General features: G+C 35.9%; 1 protein-coding gene across 1 annotated transcript in view; it reads left to right on the top strand.

Moving 5' to 3' along the window:
* GPHN (gephyrin) overlaps positions 1-12,266 on the top strand; it is a gene marked incomplete at its 5' end in the record, with an annotated part of 198,412 nt that overhangs the window by 50,239 nt on the left and 135,907 nt on the right. The gene's annotated exons all lie outside the window — the stretch shown is intronic.

Genomic DNA, 12,266 nt, shown 5'->3' with positions numbered 1-12,266 from the left:
TCCCTACATTTTAGTCTTTGGATGCTTATACTCCAGAGTTCAGGAACAGACAATAACCTAATCAGCAAGACAGCCTATTACTGGTTCATTCTATTATTCTTCTGTTGTGCTCGGGTCTGTCTCTGTAAGAAAAAAGCAAGGGCTCATAGGGAGAAGACTTTTTTCTGTAATTATAACAGTTATTTATTTTTCATTGCCTTCAACAGCTGTCAACTTGTTTGCAGTGAGAACCGTCAATGAATCTCAATTGATTTTTATCCTTTCCTTATCCCTTTTGAGAATCATTTGCAGGGTCTCCAGATTACTCCTACTCAACAGATCAGTCTCATTAGTTCCAGAATACTCCAGTCTTCTTTCCTTTTTTACATACACTCTTTTCTTCATTGTTTGAATATCCCTCTCACAAGAATATATAAGAGCAGGATGTCCGTATCTTCCTTATACTTGGAGAAATAAAGGGCACTGCTTAGTTTTGGATGAAAGGGCTTTCATTATTTTTTTGTTTGTTTGTTGGTTGGTTTTCTCTTCTGCAAGCTAAATCTGGCATTGACTATTAAACCTGTCATCTAAAAATGATACTCTGTAGTTTGTTCCTTATTTGTCTGTGGTAGTAATTTTTCCTGGAGAAAAATAAATATCTGTGCAATGTGTAGTGACCTGGATTATGCAAGAATCTCTTCTCCATAAACTCACACAAAATGTTCAGAGTTCTCTACAAATGCTTTTTTATTTTACACTACAGTAGAAGAATGAGCACAGATAATTCCCATCTAATTTATATTCAGGATAGAGAGTTTATTGTTATCTTGGTGTAGGCTTCACCAGGGCAGAAGAACACTTCTCTGAAAGAGTCTGAACAAAGCTGGGACAATCATAGATCACAATAAGGTTGTGTCTTGAGTTGTTAAGGTCATGTTGGCTGTACATGAACTGGTTGGCTGGAAACATCTTACGCTTAATTTGTGCATTATGAATACAATTGATAGTAATCGTAAAATCTCTCACTTAATGGGGGAATCCTCTACAAATATGTTGAGATGTCCATAAGGATGACCTCTTCATTGCCTGAGGGGCATCTTCTAGTCGATGTCGCTAGGCAAAATTGGAGTGCTGTTCTGTATCCACACACTGATAATCAGAACAATGATTTTGGGGTGAATATCACCATCATAGTGTGCTGCATGAGTAAGCAGGGAGGTGCTACATCCATCTATTATGTAATGACTCTATCAATGGAATTGTCCTTGCAGTAAAATAATTGTAATCTGTTATCTTCAGGATCTTCAACATATTCTGCCACACCCTTTGAACAGATACTTCTCTGAATATCTGAGTAGGCAATTGTATTGACAGCATTATTCACCAAATATTAATCTGTAGCTGATGACATCAAAAAATGCAAAGATTTCTTCTCTAGAGAGGAAAAGTGTCTGAGTTGGTAGGGAGATGTCTTTTTAATTCCATGCTTTTCAGATCTGTGCTTATCTGCCAATAGCCTTTTTCTGTTCTTAACCACAACAGAAAAATCAGTGTCTGGGTCACCACAGTCACTCCACTCTGGCTTGAAGTACCTTTGGTACCTGGAATTCAGGAGCTTGCAAGCATCTGTTCTAGTCATTCTGCCTCTTTTCCCCCCACACTGATCCATCAGACCAACAGACACGTGTCTGTGAGGCCTCAGTTTTCATACAGTGAAGTGTGAAAACATATTTGACTATTAAAACATAAAGAACATTTTGTTCCAGAGTAGGAAACAGCCCATAACCTTTACATGTGCTACAAAATGGAAATTATTTCATTTCAGGAGGAATCCCTCTTCTGTGAGGGCTTTGATTCTCAGTATTTATTATAGAATATTAGAGTTGTTGAAACCTCATGAGCCTGAGCACACATCCAACAGCTATTTCAGTGCTTCATCCGCCAGTTCGGTAGCATATAAATTCACTTAATCCTACAGTGATTATCAGACTTCTGTTTTAAATAGAAGAGTTAACTCAGATTTGGAATATTGTGATTCTTCAGACATAACAATGTTCTGTGTTGCATACAGAAAACAGTGAGCCCTGATAAAAGTGGCTTTGTCTCTATTAATAAGCTAGAAGTGATAGTTCAGACCAAATCTCTAAATTTCTTCCAAAAGTTTGTATTTTCATTTAAACTAGTTTATTCACCTGCTTTTCCAGTGGTCATTTATCCAAAAATAAAACATTTCCTGATCTTTAAGAGTATGTTTTGTAGACATCTGTCTGTCAGGAATCACAAAATAATCCTGAACAGAGAGAGAATAACTGAGATTCCATCCAGGTCCATTTTAGTATATTCTTTAGAATTTGATGAGTTAGACTTCCCTAAGGAAATTTCTGTGAGGGTGCAAGTAAGTTTTGCTGTTTCCTTTAAGAGGGTTCTTTAGAGGACTTTAGTAAGTCTGGTCTTTGCAATATTGCATGTGCTTTTGCTAAAATATACTCATTGTTTTGGCATCTCGTTCAGCTGCCTGGCTTAATAAAGCCATACAGGAATTTTGCTTAGATTAGGCTTGCAAAATACTTCTTTTTATGGTGTTTTGATTGTAAATTACCAAAATTGTCACACATATGCAGAAATGTTCACTAAAGACAAACTTCTTATATTTTGGGTAATTTCACCTTGTTCTGACATTGAATGTATTCGTGTTCTGCTAGGTAAGGTATCTTTTGTAGTATCCATAAACATTGTATTTTAGCTCTTCCCTGGCTCTTCTGTCTGTGGCAGTCTCAGGACCCTCTGTGTCAAAACATTAATAAATTTTTAGGGTAGTCAGTTCTTGCTGCTCTCATAGTGGCATGAAAATATAATCTTAGATATGCATATTCTGAGAAAACTATATTTTCTCTCCGATGTGTTTGTTGCTGCTTTGATCTCCTCTCTTTTAGGTTATTTGTTATATGCAGTTCCTTTGATTCCTTTCTGTACTTTGATGAGGGTACCAAGTTGCACTCTCTGCTTGAGTACACTCATGCTCTCACAACTCAGAGCTTCCTAACTGCTGATCAGGATGCATTGAATTGTTCATGACTGAATAGTCCCAGATAACCACTGCATTATAGTGGTTCTCTCCCTGCTTTTGAGCTCTTAAATTCTTACTCCTTCTGCTTGCACCTGTGAAAGTGGCACATCTGGTGAAAGTTCTCTCTGCCAGCTGCTGAAGTATATGGGTCCTTGTGGCTGCCATTTTACCTACTACCTTTATATGGGCAGAGTATCTGTTCTTCAGTCACCCAAAATTCCTTCCTGAAGCCGTGCCAAAGTAGCTAGACAACGAGTCCTCTGGTATTAATTTACAGATCCTATGCTTCTTTGATTGAATTTTGTACTTGACATGCTTGATTTCATAGGGACTTTATCATTTACCTTCACAAGTCCAAGTCTTTTAGTTTCTTTGTTGCAGTGTGGGAATATCAAGGAGTTCAGCTGACTTCACATGATGGTTGTTCAGGTGGCTTTCTGTCTGTGTGGCCTTGAGGAACTTACCCCCACTATGGCCAAAGCAAATTTCATTAGATCTCTGGGCAAACTTAGTATCTGTATTGTATGATATATGGACATTTGCTGTAAGGCCACCTGGAGTTCTGTCTTTGCTTTCACTCAGCATTATGTTAGTCTAATAGTACTCAGGGCTGTTTCAGCCTTCAGTGGACCGATGCTGCAGTTCTTTGTGGGAGTCTTCAGGCCGCCTTCTGGGTGGTAAAAGGCAAAGGTAACTGTTTAGAGTCATTGTGGGAATGTACATGCAGACTCAAAGAAGAAAGGTTACTGGTTAGTAACTGCTGTTCTTTGAGAAGTATAGTCTGCATGTACATTAGTCTCCTACCTGCCTTTCCCCTCTTTCTGAATCTCTTTCAGGTTTGATTGTGCATTTAAGAGGAACTGAAGTGGTGGTGGATGCACTCTGCCCTGTATGTCATGCCTCAAGCGGGAAGAGGGGAGGAGCTAGAGCACCCTCCCGGGACACCCCAGGGCAGGCCACCAGCCCACCCACTCTTAGAGTATATGTATGGACTAAGTATCTCAAAGTACAGCAGCCCTTCGTTGGTAGGTAAATCTTCTTTACTGTATTTTCACAGGTGAAGTAGTAGATTTTATTTTAAGAACAGTTTAATTCACTGTCCCTGTGGATGATATGCATGAACCATACACACATGGGGGAATTTATGCCAAAAGCTGCGTTATACCAAGTAGCTCCCTGTCTTTCTAATGATTTCATCTCCTGTCTTCTTCCCCCTGTCCCAGCCTTTTTCAGATACTTGAATATTTTCACTCTGTTCAATTTGTCATTTCTGTTCACAGCTACTCCAAAACTTGCAATTACTTAAGTTGTAATATAATTTTTAAAGTAAAAGGAAATGATGTCTTACACAATTTTAGCTAAGCGTATGAAGTAATATGGAAGATTGTATGTACTAATAGAAAATTAAGCTAGAACCTGAAATGGTTTCTTTAAGAATCAGTTATATTTTGACAGTTGTGTTGTATTTTAAAACTTCATAGTTAAAGAAAAACAAACATTTAAACAATTTTTTCCAGAGTTGGGCTCCTTTTTTTTTTTTGTTTTTTTTAGTCACTTTTTAATCCAGTACACTTCATGCCCCTTAAACAGAATGAGTAGGTTCAGGTTATAACCTGGTTTAAACTGGAGATGTAGTTGTCTCTGCATGCCAATTCTGCAAGAGGTTATTTTCAAATATAGTTTCTAAGAAATGCACGTTATGTGACTTGAGGGCTATTACAGAAATACGATTCTTATGTGCCTGTCCTTGGACTCCTCTGAGACATACCACCTTTGCTCGCATGACAGGCAGGCTTTTACGAGTTCCTCAGAGTTGAAGCAGTTAGTGTGGTCTTGGCAGCTCAAAGAAAACTACAGTTGGTTTCCTGTGGCTTTGCCATTTCTGTGTTTTTCATAAGATTAAGATGTAGCTTTTCTGGGCTTCGTCACACCCAGCAAAGTTCAGTGAGACTTTTGATCTGTGATGCATGAGCTACATGTGCTGTATATGTGGATACACATAGATAAAATACTGTAAAGAATTCTGATTTTAGAAAGTTACTAACTTGTGTGTAGTATCAAGCTTCCTTTCCACATTCTGAGAGGAAAACAAAAAGGAAACAAGTTTTTAAACAACCTTCAATGAACATTAATACATGCAAAGGGGAAGAAAGTGTGGAAAAAGCCAACTTGTTCTGCACAATCTGAAGTTTATGGCTCCAAACCCAAGCATTTGTCTTGTAATAACAGGTATTTGAAATGCTGCTGTAAAAAAAAAATAAAAGAGAGAAAATTTCTGTTTATCTGTTATTAGTAAGCAGAATTGGATTAATTTTTTTTTTATTATTATTTTTGTCCTTTTCATTCCCACTGCTATTTTAGCATGTGATGTTGTAGGGATAATTGGGGGGATGTATACCAGATGTCAAGATTCTCACTGAGAGAAATAATAGTGTCAAGGAGGCATTATGTTTTCCTTTGATTTTTAATTGGTTTCAAATACATTCTTAAGAAAAACAGAGTTTTTATAACTACTGTAATGTTTTTGTTAGTAAGCAAACATTTTAGAGAAAGGTCTTTTATGCATACAGAAATGAGCTATGTTGAACTTTGCTGCCTTTGCTAGTACATTCTTATGATGTAAAGATGAGCATGTGTGCATGTACGCCCACACATGCCTGTGTCTGCCAAATTCGGAGTGGACAGGAAGACTGTTTCAAGAAACAGACATATTTGGAAAATATCTAATTCTGAGAGCTCTAAGTTCCATCCCTTCCTCCAGGCACCTGAAGAAAACTGGTGTGCTGGAGGGAGTAATCTTTCCCAGTGAGCAGCCCAGATTCCCAGACCTTCACATGCACTCTGGGAGGATACCAGTGGTACCAACAATAGACTGGAACAGATTTTTGTACAGAAGAAGACAAGTCTTGTGCCTTGCTGCACTTAGAGACTCATGGTTAGCATCGGATCTAGATTTCCTTGTAGATTTTAATTCAATTTGTTAAAGCATACAATAAAATCACAATTTAGACTAATATGTCAAGGTAGTTAACTTGGATTAAGAATCTCTCTCTTTCTGAGAAGATAGGAGCACAAGACATTTAAAACTGCACTTTGATTTATTGGAGTCAATCTTGTACATGGCCTGTACTATCTTTACCTTTCTGCAGCATAACAGTTAGAAACTTTTTGCCAGTCTGATCCCCCTTAAAAGCAGACTACTGTGTAGTTTGACCAGCAAATACTTCGGTGCTTGCACATCTTCCCTACTCATTTGCACAGATGAACTCTGTTCAGCGTTGTGCTTCAGTGCCTTCTTTTTTTTTCCTGTTTCAGGGATAATTATAATGAATAGTAGCTTTTAGAAGGCATGAAGTACTTCTATAAAAAAGGTTACCTTACAGGCTGCCTAGGTATGTTGAACCTTGAAATATTTGATAGCTGCAATTTATTTCAAAAGAAAAATGCCTATAATTAAATTTCCATTTTAAAAGTAAGCCATTTATGGGCACATTTTTATTACTGTCTTCATTCAGTTTTACATTTCAGTAAAATAGTTGCATTTTTATGACTCCTAGTACATTAGCTTAGTATTTGGAAAAACAACAGTGCAAAATGATTGCAATGCTGAAAACTGTAAATATATCTGTAGAATCTTCAAAAGACTACTAACTATGTTCAGTAAAATCTCAAAAGATGAAAAGGTCTATTTAGACACATTGTGATACATACTTTTGTTTCATCTAAGTCTCTTGACTATAGTGATTACACTCTGAACATAATCCTGACATTTCTCTTATTTCTGCCTTTTGTTGGTAGGGAAGGAAAAGAGGGATGGAGGTAACAGAAAAAGTCGAGCATATTTTCATGATGTTTTAGTATTTAATTTTCTGATACTCTTAAAGAATTTTGAGATGATTACCTGCAAAGTTGTTGCTCCACACATAAAGATATCTTCATACCTATACATTTCAGTGAAGCTTTCAAGCAATTAGAGAAAGTTTTTGAACAGAAGAAATAAAACCTTCACAAGAAATAGGGCAAAAAAAAAAATAATTCAAAGCATATATTAACATTCCCTCTTTTTCAAACTGAATGTTGAACTCAGCTCTTTTCCTTTCCTTCAGTGCCTTTGCTTTTTGAGTATTTGTGTTCTTGCATGATCCTTAATACTTGATTTTACCTTATAATTAATAGACAAGCCATGGTCAGCTTAATAGGGAAGAATCAAACTCCTAAATAATACAACAAGGAACAATTCAGTTACTTTTACCTTTTCTTCTTTCCTGCTTTTTGTTTCTGCACTGTGATGTGTATTTCAAATTCACACAGTTGTGTATGCTCTCAAGCCACACTATCAAGGCTAAACTTTAGTGAGTCTGGAGTAGTTCAAGCCACATGATGTAAGTAAAGTTTGTTATGAGATCTTAATGTACCAATTCCTGTGTGCCTGAAACTCAGTGATCACACTGACATACAGTTTTCTTAGCAAATTTTCGACTATGCAGACTTTCTCTTATTTGATTTTTTTTTCCCCATAGTCTCATTCACTATAATTTCTTCATTATGATGATGTTAGATAATCATAAATGCAAATTATATCAGGCGCCCTCTTAGCTCTTTTAGCCTGAGACCACAAAGTGTTGAAGAAAATTAGATCGATATTTAATGTGGCTTTTTATACATCAGTTCTTATTTGACTTGGATTGCTGAGGAAAATTGTCATTATAGCTTTAAGAACATATTGTTGTACATTTTTTCCTTGCATTTCCAAACATACTGTCCTAGAGTAAACAGGATTTATTTGCAGATATGGGAGTTATGTAATTTCACAAAGCTTGTAGTTTTGAGATCATTTGTGCTGGAGAATGTAGAGTTTTGCCTTTCTAAGCACTATCAGTAGTTTTTCCCAGAAGCCACAATGATCTTTTCAGTCATGTAAAGTTGTTTTGAGAAGTTCTGGATAGTATAAGCTGTTTTACAGTTATTCGTACTAACTTGCTTCTGCTTCAAAGTCCAATGTAAATAAATTATAATTAAATTTCATATTTATCATTGGTATTGTTCAGCAACTTCAATGAAATTTTAATGTATTGTAAATGGTTTTTCATATGTGATTAGTGGTGCATGTAAGGAGAAATACCTTCAAGTTTGCACTGTGCTAGAAAAATTTAACACGTGCCAGAATACCAAATCTGTTTGTTAACTGTAGAATTACTTAACCAGTTTCAGTACTGAATATAGAATGGACGAATTCTGTATGGATTCTTTATGGAAACCTGCCTGTTTATATTCTTTTTAGTATTTCTCTTTTCCTTCCTAATAAATATTTTAAATAGTAACAGTGTGCATGTCATATTCCAATGGTTAAAGTTTATGAAAAGTATGCATATGTACTGGGAATTATTTTTACAATCCTTATATTATGAAATAAATGACATGTTGATAAGAGAAAAGGTATGCAGGTAATCCCAGGAGTAAGCACAATAAATAATACTTGATCTGCAGGGATTTATTCTAATAATTTTGGAAGCATGAACACATAGGACTGATGTCATGCTGTTGTAGCCAAGTGATGGCAAAAATAGGACAAAAAGGAAGACAAGAAAAACTGTAGGAGCTTCATAGGAAAGGAACAGTCCTCAAGCCCTCATCTCTTCTGTGTATGCCTTTGTTCTGATCCATGGTGACCATTTTTGTGTACTTTGTAGTACTGCTCCAGTGAAAAGAGTTACTTATAGTCTCACTGTCTATGGGGAAGAGCAGTGTACAGTAGCAGTAAGAGGAATGAAGGAGTCTTGCAACCTTTCTCAAGTTTAAATTCCTGGCTAACAACATGCTTTATAATACTGTGTCAATTAATGGACGTCTTTGTCAAACTGAAAAGTAAATAATTACACATGTAGAACTGCTCTAGTCCGTTATTGAAGTGAACAGTTACTAGAAACACAGCAAATACTTAATTATAAACATCATCTATGCTAGAAAATTAAACCTATCAAATTACATTATGAGGTATTTTCTTTCTCTCAGATCCTTCAGATCAAGGCTTTGTTTTCGTGCAGAGATGCTTGAGTCCTAGAACTTGTTTTAAATACAGGAGGAACTGACCAAAATTCTGTGACTTGCCCATTGAAATTTAAACTAATGGCAGTTTTGCATCTTGGACATTGAGATGCTTAAGTTAGCTCCACAGAAGGAAATATGTCTGTAAATGTTGTAGCCATTCACTGACTGAAATGCCAGGCAGCACTAGCTTAGGTGTGGTGCCACAGAAGTACATATGTACAGCTTTTGGACTTGGTGTGTCTTGATGTGATGGTGACTGTATGAATTTGCAAGCACGTATCTGCAGTCTACATAGAGTCTCTGCAATGTGCTACGCACTGTGGGTATTCTCTCCATAAGCTGGTCATCTTTATTGGCCTTAAAATCAGTGCATTTACATGTGAATGACTGGAAACTCAAGAGAAAGAATGAGGCGAGACTTTTCTGCACTGGTGAAATCAACACTGGTCATGAGAAAATTTAGATCATAAGCAAGGTTTTTGATGGGTGGTGATATAACTAATTTCAAGATCGGGCACCAAGATGGGAGAGAGAAAGTTTTTAACTGAAGCAAGAGCTTTTTTGAGCAAGAGATGGTGATAAATTGAATGTTAAACTTAAGGACTTCTTATTCATTTAAATGAGAGAAATTTGAATCTGTTTGAAAGAGAAAATACAAAGAAATAGGTAGAAAGTGCAGGGCACTATATCTAATCCAAAGTTTAAGGAGACAACTGTGCTGTCTTTTTTTCTTTCTTTTTTCCTGTTATTTCTGTGCAGCAGGAAAACATAATTAATAGTTTTTTTCTGGAATTTCAGTGAAATCTGAACAGGTTAGACTCACAGTTGTGGGCTTTTAAAGTAAAAATGTGACTAGAGGAACTGACTGTAATGACAATTTCTCCTTGTCTGCCTTGATACTAGAAAAGGATTGATAAATTCTCTTTAGGATAGTAATTGTTTAAAATACTAAGATATTTATTGGTTGGGTTTTTTCCCTGGAATTCTGTAGTTTTGTTCTGTGTCTTTAAAATTTGATAGTAATTTTACAGTACTGTTTTCAGAAACAGATAGTATTTTGTATCCATCAGCATAATTCCAGTGACTGGAATGGAGTGACAGTGATTTACATAACCTGTTGACTTGGTCCCATCTTGTCTCAAAAGCTTATCATCAGTTAAACAATAGGAGAGGAGAAAGATACACAAGAATGATTTAGTAACATTTTCCCTGGTTGAAATGTTATATAATAATTTTCCTTGTAAAGCATTAGTAAAGCCAAATACCAGGTACCTGTCCTAGAGGGATTCCCGTTCGAAGTCACAGCAAATTCGGCGCCGTGCAAAGCCAGTGGAGAATCTAGCTGGACTTCTGGCAGCAGCAAAGTGAACAGGAGTGGCCTTTTGTCCTCAGTTAATCAGTGTTGTGCTTCTCTTTTTTAGATACTTAAAATGTCAATTAGCATGTTTTGTGGAATAGAGTTTTCTAGGCCAGAGAGAAAGAAATAAGGTTAATATTAGATACTTTGCCATTGTTTTAGAAGATCTAAGTAGTACAATTTACACTTTCAAAATGCATTGAAACCCAAACTTACTGCCTATTATTCTTTACTATAACTAAAACTTGATAGAAAATTATTTGTCTGCCTAAGGTACACTGATGGAATATAAGTAATAAGCATTTAATTATCTCTCAGTTTATTTGAGAATAGTGTGTACTGGTTTCTTTAACTTTTTGTAGGCTATCATGTGACATTTTTTTCCCTATTAACTGGAGTATTATTGAACTGTAGCAAAATGAGAACAGAGGAAGGATTTATTTTCAACCCGTTGGAGTTTGGCAGGTTTTATTTTGTCTGAAGATAAATGCTTTTAAAAAAAAAAGGCAACCAAAAAAAAAACCAAACCCATAAAATCTCTCCTCTTTTATACTGACAATTATTTCTGGATATATTTTTAAAAATTTATACAATGTTTAGGTCTAACATTGCCCAAGACCATTTTTAGACTGAACTTCTCTCAAGTATTCTCTGAAAATGTAACTGTTTAAAGTCAAGATATATTTTTAGATTATAAAATACAGAAGATGGCACCTCTTTAAAATATTGTTTCTGATGCATATCTGTGTTACTGAAGCAAATCATTTTAAGATTTAAAATTCTTTTTACTACTGCAATTCACATTTTTTCAAAATGTAAGTCAGACTTAATAGTTCATTTCTGATTGGGTGTGAGACATCAAGTGTGTTCTTTGCTCAAGCTTATTTGACGTGTTCATATAACCAGATAGGTAGGCTGTAAATTACCAGACTTAAGGAGATCAAGTGCCTTCCTCTAAAGGAGTAGATTAAAAAAAGGAATGTGATTTTAAGCAAGACAAGAGCTAAGGCAAAAAGGGAAGTGGAAGGAATGAGTAAAGAAAGGAGAAATAAAGACAGGACTTCTGGCTTTGCCCCTTCTTCAGGTAATCCTTGGATAAGTTTGCATGATGTGGCTTGCAGGCAGGAACAAATTTATTCTACCTGCGATTTGGAAGAGGCTGTATATAAGTTTTCTCTTAATTGGAAGTTACATAGAAGTGCTAAGCCTGCAGAACATACCCCTGAGCATTAATCTAAGCTGGTAGTACTTTTGGAAATGTTATGGACAGTTTTATGACCACCGACAATATTTTAAACTTTTTTATTCAGCATATTGCTCAGATATGATTTGATGATAAGTAATAAGCTTCCCGCCAACAGTCACCAAAACAGACCATTCCTTCCCAGTATAAAACTCATGAAACATAAATTCACCCAAAACTTTTTCAAAGAATGAAGTTTCTTTGCTAGAATAAGGGTAGCAGTCTAAATAGTTGATCTGACTGATTTCTGCAGATGGATATTTTATTGTGTAATATGTGACTGTACTTCATGTAACACAGCTGACTGAGCTCCATGCAGACATTGTGTTGCTCTGCTAGCCCACAGCAGACTATGAAAGATAAAGTGATATAATCATACCCAGACTAAACAAATTTTCTGCTTATGTCAGATTTTTATCACAGTTTGAAAACTACTTTAAAATGTCATTTAAAAAAATGAATGCAAATGAAGTTAAACACTTCTGTAGTATCATGAGTTCTCCAGTATTGCAAGTCAATAAATTTATGTGACAGATTTATTAAGTTTTCTTAGTCGAGCCTGGTAATTGATG

This window comes from Merops nubicus, unplaced genomic scaffold, assembly GCF_000691845.1.
Source record: "Merops nubicus isolate BGI_N331 unplaced genomic scaffold, ASM69184v1 scaffold7042, whole genome shotgun sequence".
NCBI lineage: Eukaryota > Metazoa > Chordata > Aves > Coraciiformes > Meropidae > Merops > Merops nubicus.
This window is presented reverse-complemented; position numbering and strand designations above follow the sequence as displayed.